Consider the following 13,221-nt stretch of genomic DNA (forward strand, 5'->3'; position numbering starts at 1 on the left):
CTCACAACCTTAAGCCATAGTCACTGTTATTATTCCCAACTTACAGACAGGGAATGGGGGTCAAAAATTAGTTACTGAGCTAGCTGGCAGCGGAGCTAGCTGGCTCAAAGGCACACGGGCAGCATGCCCCCCAACCCATCAAAGGGAGCGGCCTCTTCTTCATTTGTCTCACCCAGGGAGGCTTTCTGAGCATCGCTTGACACCATCTCTAGTTTGGAGTCTGAATGTCTTGGGAAACTTTTGTCCAGTCGTCAAGTGGCCCAGATACCCTCCCGGGGCCCGCCTCCTGGTTCGGGGTCAGTTCCGGGAACCGCTCCCTGGCGGTGAGCCCCGGCCTGGGAGCTCCCTCGCCGCCTCCCACGCCCCCACCCCGCGACGCCGCCGGGTGGCGGGTTTTGCCCCACGCCCGGTCGGGGTGGTTCGCGCCGCCGCACAGCCCCGTCCTCGCCGCGCCCGGCGCCCTGGGGTCCCCGCCGCGGCTCGGGGCCCGGCCCTCTCGCCCGGCCCTCCTCCCTGCGCCGGGTGCGCGCGGGCACGGCCGCCGGCGGTCCTCCGTCTCGTCCTGAGCCGCCGCGGCCCCAACCGCCCGGCCAGCAGGGGCGCGCCTCCGAGGAACACCTGCGCCGCCCGGCCGCGCCCCTGCACGCGCCTCCCTGGCCGGACGCAACCCTGCGGGCTCACGCCTTTGCGGGTCCTCGGCGAACACACCGAGGAGTTCCTCTCCTCCGGGGCTGGGAAAGTCGCCGCATCCCGAGGCACCGGCCCACAGGCCCCCTGATCGTGATACTGCCTGGAACAAGAGCAATAAGTGAAAAGGCGCTCGTGGCCTGCAGGCCGCCATTCCTGCCGGGCACACATTTCCACGCTCCCCACTCACTGTGAGGAGAGGAGGGCGATGCAGGTGGGGGCGTCGGTCGGTGAGAGACACCCTCCCTCCCGCCCCGTTTTCCCGAGTGTCAGGTCACATAATTTAAAAGGCAACGGGGAAAGAAACCTGCAAATCTGTGTGATTGTTTCAGGTTTTGAACTTCTCCCATCCTTCAGGGCTGATTCTGGCCAAGTGACCCATATTTAAAAAGCATTCAGAATAAAATGATGCACTTTCTATGTGCCATCAGCTTCCCTGATAAAAAGCAAAAATGTTTGAAAATTGTCCCTTTTTGTCGGCAGTAACGGCCGCGCTGCATTTCAGCTCGCCCCCACCCCCACCCCCTTGTGGGCACAGAGAGGGCGGGGTAATCAAGGGCACAGCTGTGGACACTTTATGGCGGGCGGCCTTGGGGGGAGGGGAGGGGAAGCGAGAAACAGATTGACTGTGTGTCAACAATCGCCGCTGGGAAAGAGAAAGCTCTTGGAGACCATTCCAACGTGAAGTCCAAGATAAATGATGTTCCTGTTTGGAAAGGAAACAAAATGGAGGTGAAATTCAATAAAGCCTGGCTGAAAAGAGAAGGGTTCCAAAAGCCTTTCTCTGCAGCTAGGCAGCTCCCAGAGAAATGAGCAAAAGTGGCCAGAGGAGGAGGCTGTGCCGCCAGAGACAACAAAGGCCCATGCGGCCCCGCGGCACTAGTCCTGGTCTGGCAGAGCTGGGCTCAAGGGAGCCCACCCCCGCCGGGGCAGGGGTCTAGTTGAGAGAAATGCACCAGGAAACTCTGACATTCTGCCCCAATCCTCCCTCAGGGCCCATTTAGGCCTTGCATTTGGGGAAGAGGCAGAAAAAAAGGAGATGCTGAGTCATGTTAGGATAAAGAAAACGTTGCACTGGGGGGTCAGAAGACCTTCTCCCAGCTCTGGCACAGCTGGCTAAATTTAGTGAGGGGTTAGGTCCTGCGGCCGTAGTCCGCAGCCCTTGATTGCTGAGGACAACTTTCCCTTCTATTATCTCCTTGGAGCCTCACAGACACGTGCCCCTGAGGCACGCTGGGATTCTTAGCCCCCAATTTACAGACAAGAAAACTAAGGTGAAGCACTTGCCCAGGGTCCTGCTCTAACAGGTGGGAGAGGCAGGATTCACCTCCAGGAGCGCCTGCCTCTGGAGCTCATGTTCTTCCTCTTATTTCCTATCACTCCTGGGAAGCAGTTTGCCCCAGTGGCTGGAAACAGATTTCCCTCCCCGGAAGCCCATAGGGAAAGCTTCTGGGAGGAAGGAGCTGAGTTTTCAGAGCTCTGCAGGGTGATGTTGGTGGGCACTAACTTTAAAATGAGTTGTATCAATTAGGATTCAAGGTACGGAAACTTGTATTCATTCTGGCTTAAGAAGGTACCAACCTTAAAAATAAATTGGTTATTTTTCTAGCAAATGAGTTTATTCAAGAATAGCAGAGGAGTTGCATTTGGGACAAGCAAGCTATGGTGAACCATAGGCTATTCTGGAGAGATGAAGAGAAGGTCAGCTTTTATTAGGTTGTAGGAGGAAACTTGGGTGGGTATTTTGAATAAAAGTCTGTTGGGGAAGAGTTGGAGGTTGTGGTGGTTTCTCACTGGCTGCCAGAGGCGGGTAGCGTGTTGTTGTAGGGTAGGGAGGAATCATCCTTCTTTTTCTTAAAAGCAGAAGATGAGCTACCTATGAGAAAAATGTCCTCCCTTGTCAAAATAATTCTGATAGCCCTTCTTCCAGCTGGTAACTCAGGCTGCGTGGAGAGGACCTGCCCGAGAGTGCCCCCTTCAGGGCTCTGACTCAATTGTAAATGAGGTTTCCTTTATTTTCACAAATGGGGTGTATTATCGCACCCAAACTGGAAGTCCAAAGTGTTTGATTCCGCGGCTCCATGATGCTAAATAGAACATCGCTTCACCTCAAAGTTAGGAGCAAGATGGCAGAAGTCCCAGACATCACACCCAGACATGACAACATCTAAGCTCATCTTTCCCTGTGCCTCCTCTTAAGGGTAAGGGGACTTTTCCCAAATCCTCCCAGTAAACCTCCTGAAGATTCTTTGGACAGAATTGGATCACCTGCCCCTTCCTGAGTTGACTATTATTAAGGGGAGAGGAATTACCTTTCGTTAAATAAAGCCATGACATGGAACCAGGGCTAAGATCAGCTTCCTCTGACTCCATGGTAAGGAGTGCAGACATGAGGAAAAGATCGGATTCTGTGGGAAAGAAGGGGATGAAAATGAATTCTGGGTAGGCAACCAGGAGCGACCACTAAGCAAATGCATCCACGAAAGAGGTGTTAAGAAATACATGGGCTTTGACTACACAGCCACCAGGATGGCTAATATGAAAAAGAAAAAATGTGCCAAAAAACCAAGTAAGTTGGCAAAGGAGTGAATGAACCAGCTCTCTCATACACAGCTGATGTGAGTTTAAGTGGTACATTCGCTCCAGTATTTACTACAATATACATGTTCTGTATACCAGGTGTGTATAACCAGTTCTGCTCCTAGGACTACACCCATATGTTCACCGTAACACAGGCACTGGAATGTTTGTGTATTCATAAGCGCCCGAAACCGGGAAGGCACCCAAATGCCCATAGACAGTAGTTCCGGTAAGTAACTGTGGTATATTCACCCAGCAGTGAGAACAGACAATCTACACCACATGCAACAATATGTATGAGTCTCACAAACATAACATGGAACAAAAGAAGCCAGGGAATGCAGCATCTCACAAAAATTGGAAGTCCAAGGGGCTTGATTCAGCAGTTCCAGTATGATAAAAGAGAATATCCCGTGTTGTTCCATTTATATAAAGTACAAAACCAGGCAACTAACCTAGGCATGTAGACATGTTGAAGTCAGGGTATAAATTACCCTTGAAAGGCGAGTGCCTGGAAGGGAGCATGAAAAGGGCTGGAGGGGCAGCTGTACATTTGTGAGATGTGCACTTGCCTGTGTGTACATTGTATGCTGATGGTTTAAAAATACAGACCCAAGGGGCACCTGGGTGGCTCAGTCAGTTAAGCATTTGACTTCAGCTCAGGTCGTGATCTTGTGGTCCAAGGATTCGAGCTCCACATCCAGCTCTGTGCTGACAGCTCAGAGCCTGGAGCCTGCTTCAGATTCTGCATCTCCCTCTCTCTCTCTGCCCCTCCCCTACTCACACTTTGTCTCTGTCTCTCAAAAATGAATAAATGTTTAAAAAAATAAAAAAAAAATACAGACCCTAGGGGTGCTGGGTGTTTCAGTCAGCTGAACATCTGACTCTTGATTTCAGCTCTGGTCATGTTCCCAAGGCTGTGGGATCAAGCCCCACATGGAGCTCCACACTAAGTGTGGAGTCTGCTTGAGATTCTCTCTCTCCCTCTGCCCCATCTCTGCTCACACGTGTTCACGCATTCTCGTGTTCTTGCTCTAAAAAAAAAAAAAGGAAAGAAAGAAAAAGAAATTTTAAAGAAATACAGACTCTAGAGTCATATAAGCTTTGAATTGAGTCCTTGGTGCATCAGTTATTTGCAGTGTGACTTTGGGCAAGTGACTTCACCTCTTAAACTTCATTTTTCCATCTAGTATATGGGGATAATTATAATACGCAATAGTGGCTTGTTGAGCATGAAAAGAGACACTGCATGTATAATACATAGCTCAATACCAGGCACATAGTAATCAATAGATAGCATCTAGTATTATTATCATCATCGATAACCACAATGGCAGGGCCTTCTCAGGCACTGAGGATATTAGCTCTGACAGGCCTCAGCAGTAAGGTTAACAGCTGTAAGGCCATTGATGACAGGAGACTTCATTGCAAGGAACTGGAGCAGACTGAGAGGAAAATGGCAGGCTCCACAAAGTCACCCAGACCAGTGCTTCTCAAACTTTACCAGACACACAAATGCCTTGGGAATCTGGCTAAAATGCAGATTCTGATTTAGTGGGACTGGGTGGGCTACTATTCTGCATTTCTAACAAAGTCCCCGGTGAAGCCGACAATGCTAGTCTGCACACACTTTGAGTAGCAAGGCTCTCGGTCTTGGAGAATGCAGGAGTTGAAGGAATTTGAGAGAAGTTTGGGGGGGGGGGGGTGTGAGGCAGGTAGTTTTCCCACATGTGGTGGGGAGAGATCTGGAGATTTAGTGTGGTGCAGCTTACATGATAAATCCTATCTCACATGACACACCCAGTGCTTCTGCTCCCTCATTCAACCCTAACTGCCATACCTGCCATGAGGAAGTGTTTTGCTTTTGTTTTCCCTTTCTTTTGAAATTGAATACACGAGACAGGCAAATTGTATAAGGAAAAAAAGAAAGGCAATTAGAAACTTCAGGAAATGAAAAGCTATGCACAAAAGGGGAGCCGTGGTGTCTCAGGCGTCTGACTTTGACTCAGGTCATGATCTCATGGTTTATGAGTTCGAACCCTGCCTCAGGCTCTGTGCTGACAGCTCAGAGCCTGGAGCCTGCTTCGGATTCTGTGTCTCCCTCTCTCTCTCTGCCCCTCCCCTTCTCATGCTCTGTCTCTCTCTCTCAAAAATAAATAAACATTTTTTTTAAGCTGTGCACAAAAGGAAATGTAATCACAGGCAATGACTTGACTTTGATGAAGAACAGTTAGTGATTAAAAATTCTTAGATTCAACAAATAAAGTACAGAAGACATAAGTACCATCCCCCAGCATAATGTACATGTACCAGTCTCGACAATATAAAAATAAAAGTTTGAAAAGTGGAAGTGAGGAGAAAAGAGCTAACAGGAAGGCAGGGGCACTTAAAAACTCATTTTAGGAAATGATGAGTCAGAAAATACTGCTAAAACTCTATTATGGTTTACACAGTTTACTAGAAAGAGGACAGACCTTTGCCTTGTTCCCTATTTATCCCCAGTATATGGAATAGTTTTTGGCACAGAGAAAGTGTTCAACAAATACTTGGTAAGTGAAAGGAGAGCAGACTACTGAAGCCCAGAGGTACCTTGGAGATCACCTCAGTCCACTTCCCTTATTTTACAGATGATGAAACCAAGGTGCAGAGAGCCACAGGAAGTTGCCCAAAGTCCACTGCTATTTTGTGGCCAAGCCAGGAGTTAAACTTAGATTCTCTAACTGCCAAGTGCTGTGCCTTCTCCCCCAGGCTACCATCCTCAGCATGAGCCTTCTCAAAGAATCACACTGAGGTTTGGCAGAAGTCCCTTCTAGTCTCAAGAGTGCATCCAAGAGCTGACACTCGCGATATCCTCATGGAGCTCATGGAGGAAGTGACCTTTGAAGCTGTTGGTGGCTGAACCCCACCAAGGAGCCAAGACCAGTGATGGGAACATCAGTGGGCTGACCTGAGTGCCACTAACCTAGCAACGGGAGATAATCACAGCTAAGAGTTTACTGTGTCTTTCTCATCTTTTGTTTTTTTTTTTAACATATTTTACAATTGTGATCATATTGCATAGAATTTTATATACTCCTTTTCACTTATTATTCATAACATGAACATCTGGGGCACCTGGGTGGCTCAGTTGGTTAAGCGTCCGACACTCAGATCATGATTTCATGGTTTGTGAGCTTGAGCCCCGCATCAGGCTCTGTGCTGACAGCTCGGAGCCTGGAGCCTGCTTCAGATTGTGTGTCTCCCTTTCTCTCTGTCCTTTCCCTGCTCACACTTTCTCTCTTAAAAAAGGAATAAATGTTAAAAAAAAAAAAATAGCATGAACATCTTCCCAGTAACATTGCATTCTGAAAACACTTGGTTTTTAGTCACTTACATGGTATTGCTTCACAGGGCTATACTGTCCATAAGCATTCTTCCATTACTGGCTGATTAGGTTGCTTACTATTTAAGTTTTTATTATTTGGGCCTTCCTGGAATGGCATCAGTGAATGGCTCTGTAAGAAAATCTTTGTATCTCTTATTACTTGCTTAGTGTAGATTCCTAGAGATGGAGTTACTCTAAACAAGGAATAAACATTCTTAAGGCTTTTGTTACATCCAGCCAACTGTTTTCCAGTAAGGAACCCTATATTTTCAAGGGACAGTGCAGTGCATCACATTTCTCTGTGACTAGTTACATTTGAGGCTCTGACAATTTGTTTCATCAAAGAATAGCAATCCTTTGATTCCATGTCTGTTTTCCCACTCTGTGTCTATACACGGTATCATTTAGGTCATTCATTCATTGAGTTAACATTCAACAAAAGCTGGGGCGCCTGGGTGGCTCAATCGGTTGAGCGTCCAACTTTGGCTCAGGTCATGATCTCGCAGTTTGTGAGTTCGAGCCCTGTGTTGGGCTCAGTGCTGACAGCTTAGAGCCTGGAACCTGCTTCGGATTTGGTGTCTCCCTCTCTCTCTGCCCCTTCCCCGCTCATGCTCTGTCTCTTTCTGTCTCTCAAAAATGAATAAACATTAAAAAAAAATAAAAAAAAAACATTGGACAAAAGCTCTCTATATAGTATCTGTAGTATGCAGTAGATAGTCTATGTACATACAGTCTATGTACTATTGCTTATATATATATATATATATATATATATATATATATAACATACACATAATATATATATATATACGCACATTACATTCTTTAATCCAACTAATAACTGCTAAGAAATAGTATTGCCATTTTCCTCATTTTATAGCTGAAGAAACTAAATATTTAGAGAAGTAGAGTAAATCATCTAATGTCATACTACCATGATAGAACTGGAATTCAAACCCAGGTCCCTCGGATTCAAAGCAAATTGACTTTCCACCACTAGGCAACAGTTACCAGCCACATGTGGGGGCTGCCAGGCTGGGCCAGTGGCACTAACTGCTCAGAGAGGCTTCAAGGCCCTTCATCAATCTTTGTCCCCATCTCCCAATATCTGTTTAGCCTGATCTTTCATTCCCAGTGTGGGTCTCCCTCCACCCACCTCCCGAACCATTTATTGAGCAAATGCATTTTGAGCGCTTATTGTAGGACAGGTCCTGGGCATACAGTGGGAAACGGGACGCGGCACTGTCTCCATGGAGCTTACAGTCTAGTTGTTGGAAGGAGATGGACGATAAACAAATGATAAGTTAACAATTGTGTTGTCAGAAATTAGAAAAGTGCTAGAGAGAGAAGAATCGGGCGAAGGGGTAGCAGTGGACATAGAAAGGTTTTATGAGACGGCCTGTCACAGGCAGAAGTAGGATTGAAACTGTGAGTTTGAGTCCCTCCCCTCTTGGCCCAAGGCTTACTGTCTTCAGGAAAACTAAGGAGCTGTAAGATCCCTTTCAATTTTCAGATGTTTAAATTCTAAGACATCTCTGACTAATCCCTTAGGGCTATCCCATCTTTGCAATTTTTCAGTACTTCTGTTCCAGCTCCATACTTTAATTTTGGTCTCTGGACCAGTGGTCTGTAAACATTTTGGATTGCATATGCCATCGGTAACAACCTGAGCTGCACATGTGTTTTCTCATTTATGTATTAATTTGTGCACATAAGCTATAGTATTAATGCACACTATAAAGCTGTGCTATTCAATAGAGTAGTCATTAGCCACACGTGGCTATTTACACTTAAATTAATTTAGATTTAAAAAATTAAAAATTCAGTTCCTCAATTGTATTAACTACATTTCAAGTGCTGATATAAAATATTTCCATCATCACAAAAAGTTCTACTGGATAGTGCTGTTCTAAACTTTATACCAAAATAGAAATGTTTAAAGGGTAAGATAAAAAACTAAAATAGAAATTCCAATATTTTCTTCCCACACCTCCTGAGATCACCTAGCACATCCCTGGGAGTTATGCAAACCACCCCCTTCATTAGAAATTACTGCTCTAGATGTCTGCTGTATATAGTGGATTAAAAAGGCAAAAGCAAAAAACAAAGCCAAAAACTGCCTTCTTAACAAGTACGTCTTATATCCAAGTAAGTGTTCCAATTCTAATATTTCTCTATCCTCGTCCTCACCCCCTATGCTCAACATCCAGCCACACTTACCTAATTACCATTCCTTGAATGCCTGATGTGTGCCTTCATACTTGCCCAAGCCACCCTGGAATGATGACTCCCCACTTCTCTGCTTGGTGAACTCGGCTTTCAAAATCCACCCCAAAGTCACCTCCTCTGTGAAGCTTTCCAAGAACTCTTAGGGAAAAAAATCAGTGATTTTTCTCCTTCCATTGTGCTTATTTATTCACTTGATACTTGTTTATACAGTGGTTACAATGGGCCAGAAATGAATGACTGTAAGTAAAGAGGTTAGAGCGGAGCAGAGCACACTGAAAGCACTGTCCCAGTGTTCCCTGTGATGATGACAATGATGATGGAAAAGACGCCACTGCTGCTGGATGTCAGAGATGATGACACCACAATCCATGACTCAAGAAGCCTAGAGTTTCTGAGAAAGGCCCACAAGAAGTTATGAGACAGTGCAACAAATACTTTGTACTAATGCACAGCACTGTGCAGTCACCGAGACAGCATTCCAATCCAGTTCAGCTTCTAAGAGAGGTTAAAAAACACCTCCAAGGAGGAAGTCTTAGTCTGTTCAGGCTGCTATAACAAAATGCCACACACTAGGCGGCTTATAAACAACAGCCATTTATTTCTCACAGTTGTGGAGGCTGAGAGTCTAAAGTCAGGATGGCAGCATGCGCAGGGGAGGCTCGCTTCCGGGTTGCAGACTTCTTGTATCCTCACCTGGTAGAAGGGGCAAGGGAGCTCCCTCAGGCCTCCTTTATAAGGGCACTAACCTCACTCATGAGAGTTCTATCCTCGTGACCTAATCACTTCCCAAAGGCCCCACCTCCCGAGACCGTCACACTGGGATTTCAATCTATGAATTTGGTGGGGGACACATTCAGACCATAGCATAGGGGGCACAGAATGGAGCGATATAAATAAACACATATTCCCAGAAATTGCCAAGGTTCCCAGGCTTTCTGGACTACTCTTTGAGAGCAGTTTACACAAGGCTTTAGAGTCAAGCCTCATTTCTGACCGAAGAGTCCATGGCCCAGCTGGCCCACCCAGCTTTTAAGTGGAAAAGCCAGAATTTGGGTCTATATCCAAGAAGCTTCTGGAAGGAAGTCTACCCAAGCCCCCAAGAGACAAAGCTCCCTGTTTTTTCCTTTCACAACTCTTCTCACAACTTGTAATTACATGATTATATGCTTGTGAGTATGTTTACTGTCTGTCTCCCTGGCTGTCAGCGTTTTTACTCACCACTGTATTCTTAGGACTTGGCTCAGCAAAGGAAGGGTTCAGCAAAGGTTTACTGTTCAGTTTCCAGAGTCCTGCACGTGAGCCCCGCCCACCCACCGGAAGGCCCCGCCCCGCCCCACCAGGCCCGCCCCCAGCTTGCCTTAGTGGAACTGCAGGTGCGGGAACCCAGAGCGCACAAGGCCTAGCCACCTGGGCCAGGCTGCCCCAGCCCTCTCGCCGTCGCCGTACCTGTCCCAGACCGGCCCCCTTCTGCCACCTGCTGGCCCTGGAGGGGCCAGTCTTGGCGCCTGCGGTCTGGGAACTGGAGGTCCGCTATGGCCGCCCGGGGATCTTGGTCAACTCTGCAAACCTCTTCTGACCCCAGGTGGCTCCCCTGGGCTCATCCCCTTTCAGCGCAGAGAAAGAAACCCAATCCCGGCCAAAACGAGGCAACAGCCACCACCTAAGCAGCTTCCAAGCAAAAGGGTCCGTCAGACAGCAAGGGCGGGAAGGCAGCCTTCTGTTTGATGACCGCCCTCCGGAGTTGCCGAAAGAGATTAAGGAGCGGAGACGACAGGGCTCACGGCTTTCTTAACTACCAGGTCTTGGTTCTTTCCACAAATCCGCCAAATCTGGTGGGCCCAGATTAACAGAGGAACAGAAGAGCGCCTGGCCCAGCAGAGGACTGGGCGGGGCCTGATGGCAAGAGGGCGGGGCCATGGAAAGCAGGCGGGGCCTAGTGAGGTGCAGGTGTGGGCAGGTGTCTCCTCCCAGTACTCCGCCCAGAGATTCAATGAGGGGCTAAGACACTGCGGGTGGCGGGTGGCGAACAGTCCGTGCGACAGGTAGTCCCCTTAACTGGGCCATCTTCCACCATAGGGACGCAGAGCGTTCAAAAATGTACATTCTAACCGTTGTAGTGGCTCTTTCTTGCCTTCAGAGTAAAATCCGAATCATAAATGCAAGATTAGAAGCACCTTTATTCAGTGTTGTTTCAAATCAACTTATTATTGCCTTGTAGTATTTTCTAAAAATATTTAAACATTAAGATAAAAGCAACTCCTATATTTATGACAGTGAGTTCACCAGACCATTCAGAGAGGGCTTCTTGGAGGAAGTGGAGATGTAGCGGATACCCGAGAGAGGCCGGTTTACTTTGAACTCAATCAAGATTAAGCTTGTGAGCCCCTTTAAGGCCCTGGGAAAAACCCTAGCAACGGGTCACATGATCATATATTTTTAACAAATTTAAAAATTAAGATATTTTTAGTGGCCATTTGTTAAGATCACTGTTTCTTTTCACTCCATCTTTCATCATACTTCTCTTCCATCGGGTGGCATTGTCCTGGCTGAGGGCATTCTGGGGTCTTCCTAAGAGGAGATTGATTTGGGAATACTCTGTCTAACCACAATTTGGAAAGATGCTTTGAGAACTTAAAAAAAAAATGAGAAATTTCCAGACTCCCGAGGTAGATGCATCGTTATTTTTTTTAATTTTTTTTAACGTTTATTTATTTTTGAGACAGAGAGAGACAGAGCATGAACGGGGGAGGGTCAGAGAGAGAGAGAGGGAGCCACAGAATCTGAAACAGGCTCCAGGCTCTGAGCTGTCAGCACAGAACCCGACGCGGGGCTTGAACTCACAAACCGCGAGATCATGACCTGAACCGAAGTCGGATGCTTAACCGACTGAGCCACCCAGGCGCCCCGATGCATCTTTAAATATATTTATGAAATCCTCTAGAGAAAAGTCATATAAAAATGGCATGTGAAACAAAAATAAAGATGAGCAATGAAATCAAAGGAAATTATTCTGACACCGAGAAGAATAAAAAAATCAATTTCAGATAAAATCTGAAATACCCTTGTTTATTGAGAAGAAGAGACACATTTCAAGTAGAAATAACAATTAGGCTTTTAGATTACTGATCTAATTAATGAAGAAAAGTGAATCACAGAGATGTACTGGAAATACATCTGAATTTCTTACTAATTTGTCAAGAAATACAGACAACCATGAAGATAATATGATGTACACTCCCACAGGAATAAGTGACCTGAAATCTTATAGTTCCTTCATGACAGGAATTTGATATTTCCTCAAATGTGACAACAATCCTAAAAAAATTATATAACATTGCTGGTATACGACATTTGTTGTGGGGTTGAAATAAATATTTCCATACTATCCATATAAAAAAAAAACAACAAATTTTGATCAACCACACTACAAGAGGGCTAGATTATCTCTCTGCCTATTCTCTCTATAGAAAATATAACAAAAGCATTGTGAATATGAAGAGGTGATTAAAGAGCATGCAGCCAATGTAGGAAAATGATTATAAATAGAGGATAGCAAGTAACTAATACAAAAAACAGTGTATTTTTCTGAATTTTGTGATATTTGCAGTACTGGACAGCTGCTAAAATTTTATATTTGTTGTGATTCCTTTCATCCTTCTGACCAAACATTTCCTTTCATGTCTAACTTTGTATTCATAATTTTACATCCTTTTCTTAGAGTGAGTAACAAGAACTGTCTAAGCATGAGGGCTCACAAACTTGGATCTGTCTCCATGAATGACATGATTGGCCCCTGCTGACATCTTCTATCCATCACTCACTCGTTCCCCAACCACACAGACAAACCCAGTGGTGCACATAGGTTATCTCAAGGAATCTCCACACAAACCCTTTCAGCTGGGTACTATCTGTACTCCGAGGAACTACTACCCCGAGGAACTAAGAACAGGTTCCAACATCCATGGTCCTAACCATGGCACTTGACTGCCTCTCAATATTGGTCATATCTGTACCATATCTCAAGAGCTTATGAGTAATAGTGCTAGAGACATACAGACATTACTATTAAATCTCATAACAACCTGGGGAGATAGGTACTATAACTGTCCCTAATTTCTAGAACGGGAAACTGAGGCTTGTCCAAAATAACACATCTCCTCAGCAGAGGACCTGGGGAAGCCTGAATGAATTTTCTCTCCCCAAGATGTTCTATATCTGTCATGCATACAAACCTTTCCAGGTGCCTTTTCATTTACCTGAACCAGAACCCACCCTCCTACCCCCACCTTGCTCATTCCTTCTGTCTTATAAAGCTCAAAACAAGCATCAGCTCCCCTAAGAGAGCATCCTTGTCACTCTCT

General features: G+C 46.0%; 1 long non-coding RNA gene across 1 annotated transcript; it reads right to left on the bottom strand.

Moving 5' to 3' along the window:
• Nucleotides 1-1,404: 1,404 nt before the first annotated feature.
• LOC144616873 (uncharacterized) lies at nt 1,405-10,519 on the bottom strand. The gene is made up of 3 exons (XR_013556665.2): nt 10,307-10,519; nt 3,000-3,095; nt 1,405-2,563 (listed from the first exon to the last, which is right to left on the bottom strand). It is a non-coding gene; the product is annotated as an uncharacterized LOC144616873 (long non-coding RNA).
• Nucleotides 10,520-13,221: the final 2,702 nt, after the last annotated feature.

Source organism: Panthera onca, chromosome B4 (assembly GCF_046562875.1).
Source record: "Panthera onca isolate mPanOnc1 chromosome B4, mPanOnc1 haplotype 2, whole genome shotgun sequence".
NCBI lineage: Eukaryota > Metazoa > Chordata > Mammalia > Carnivora > Felidae > Panthera > Panthera onca.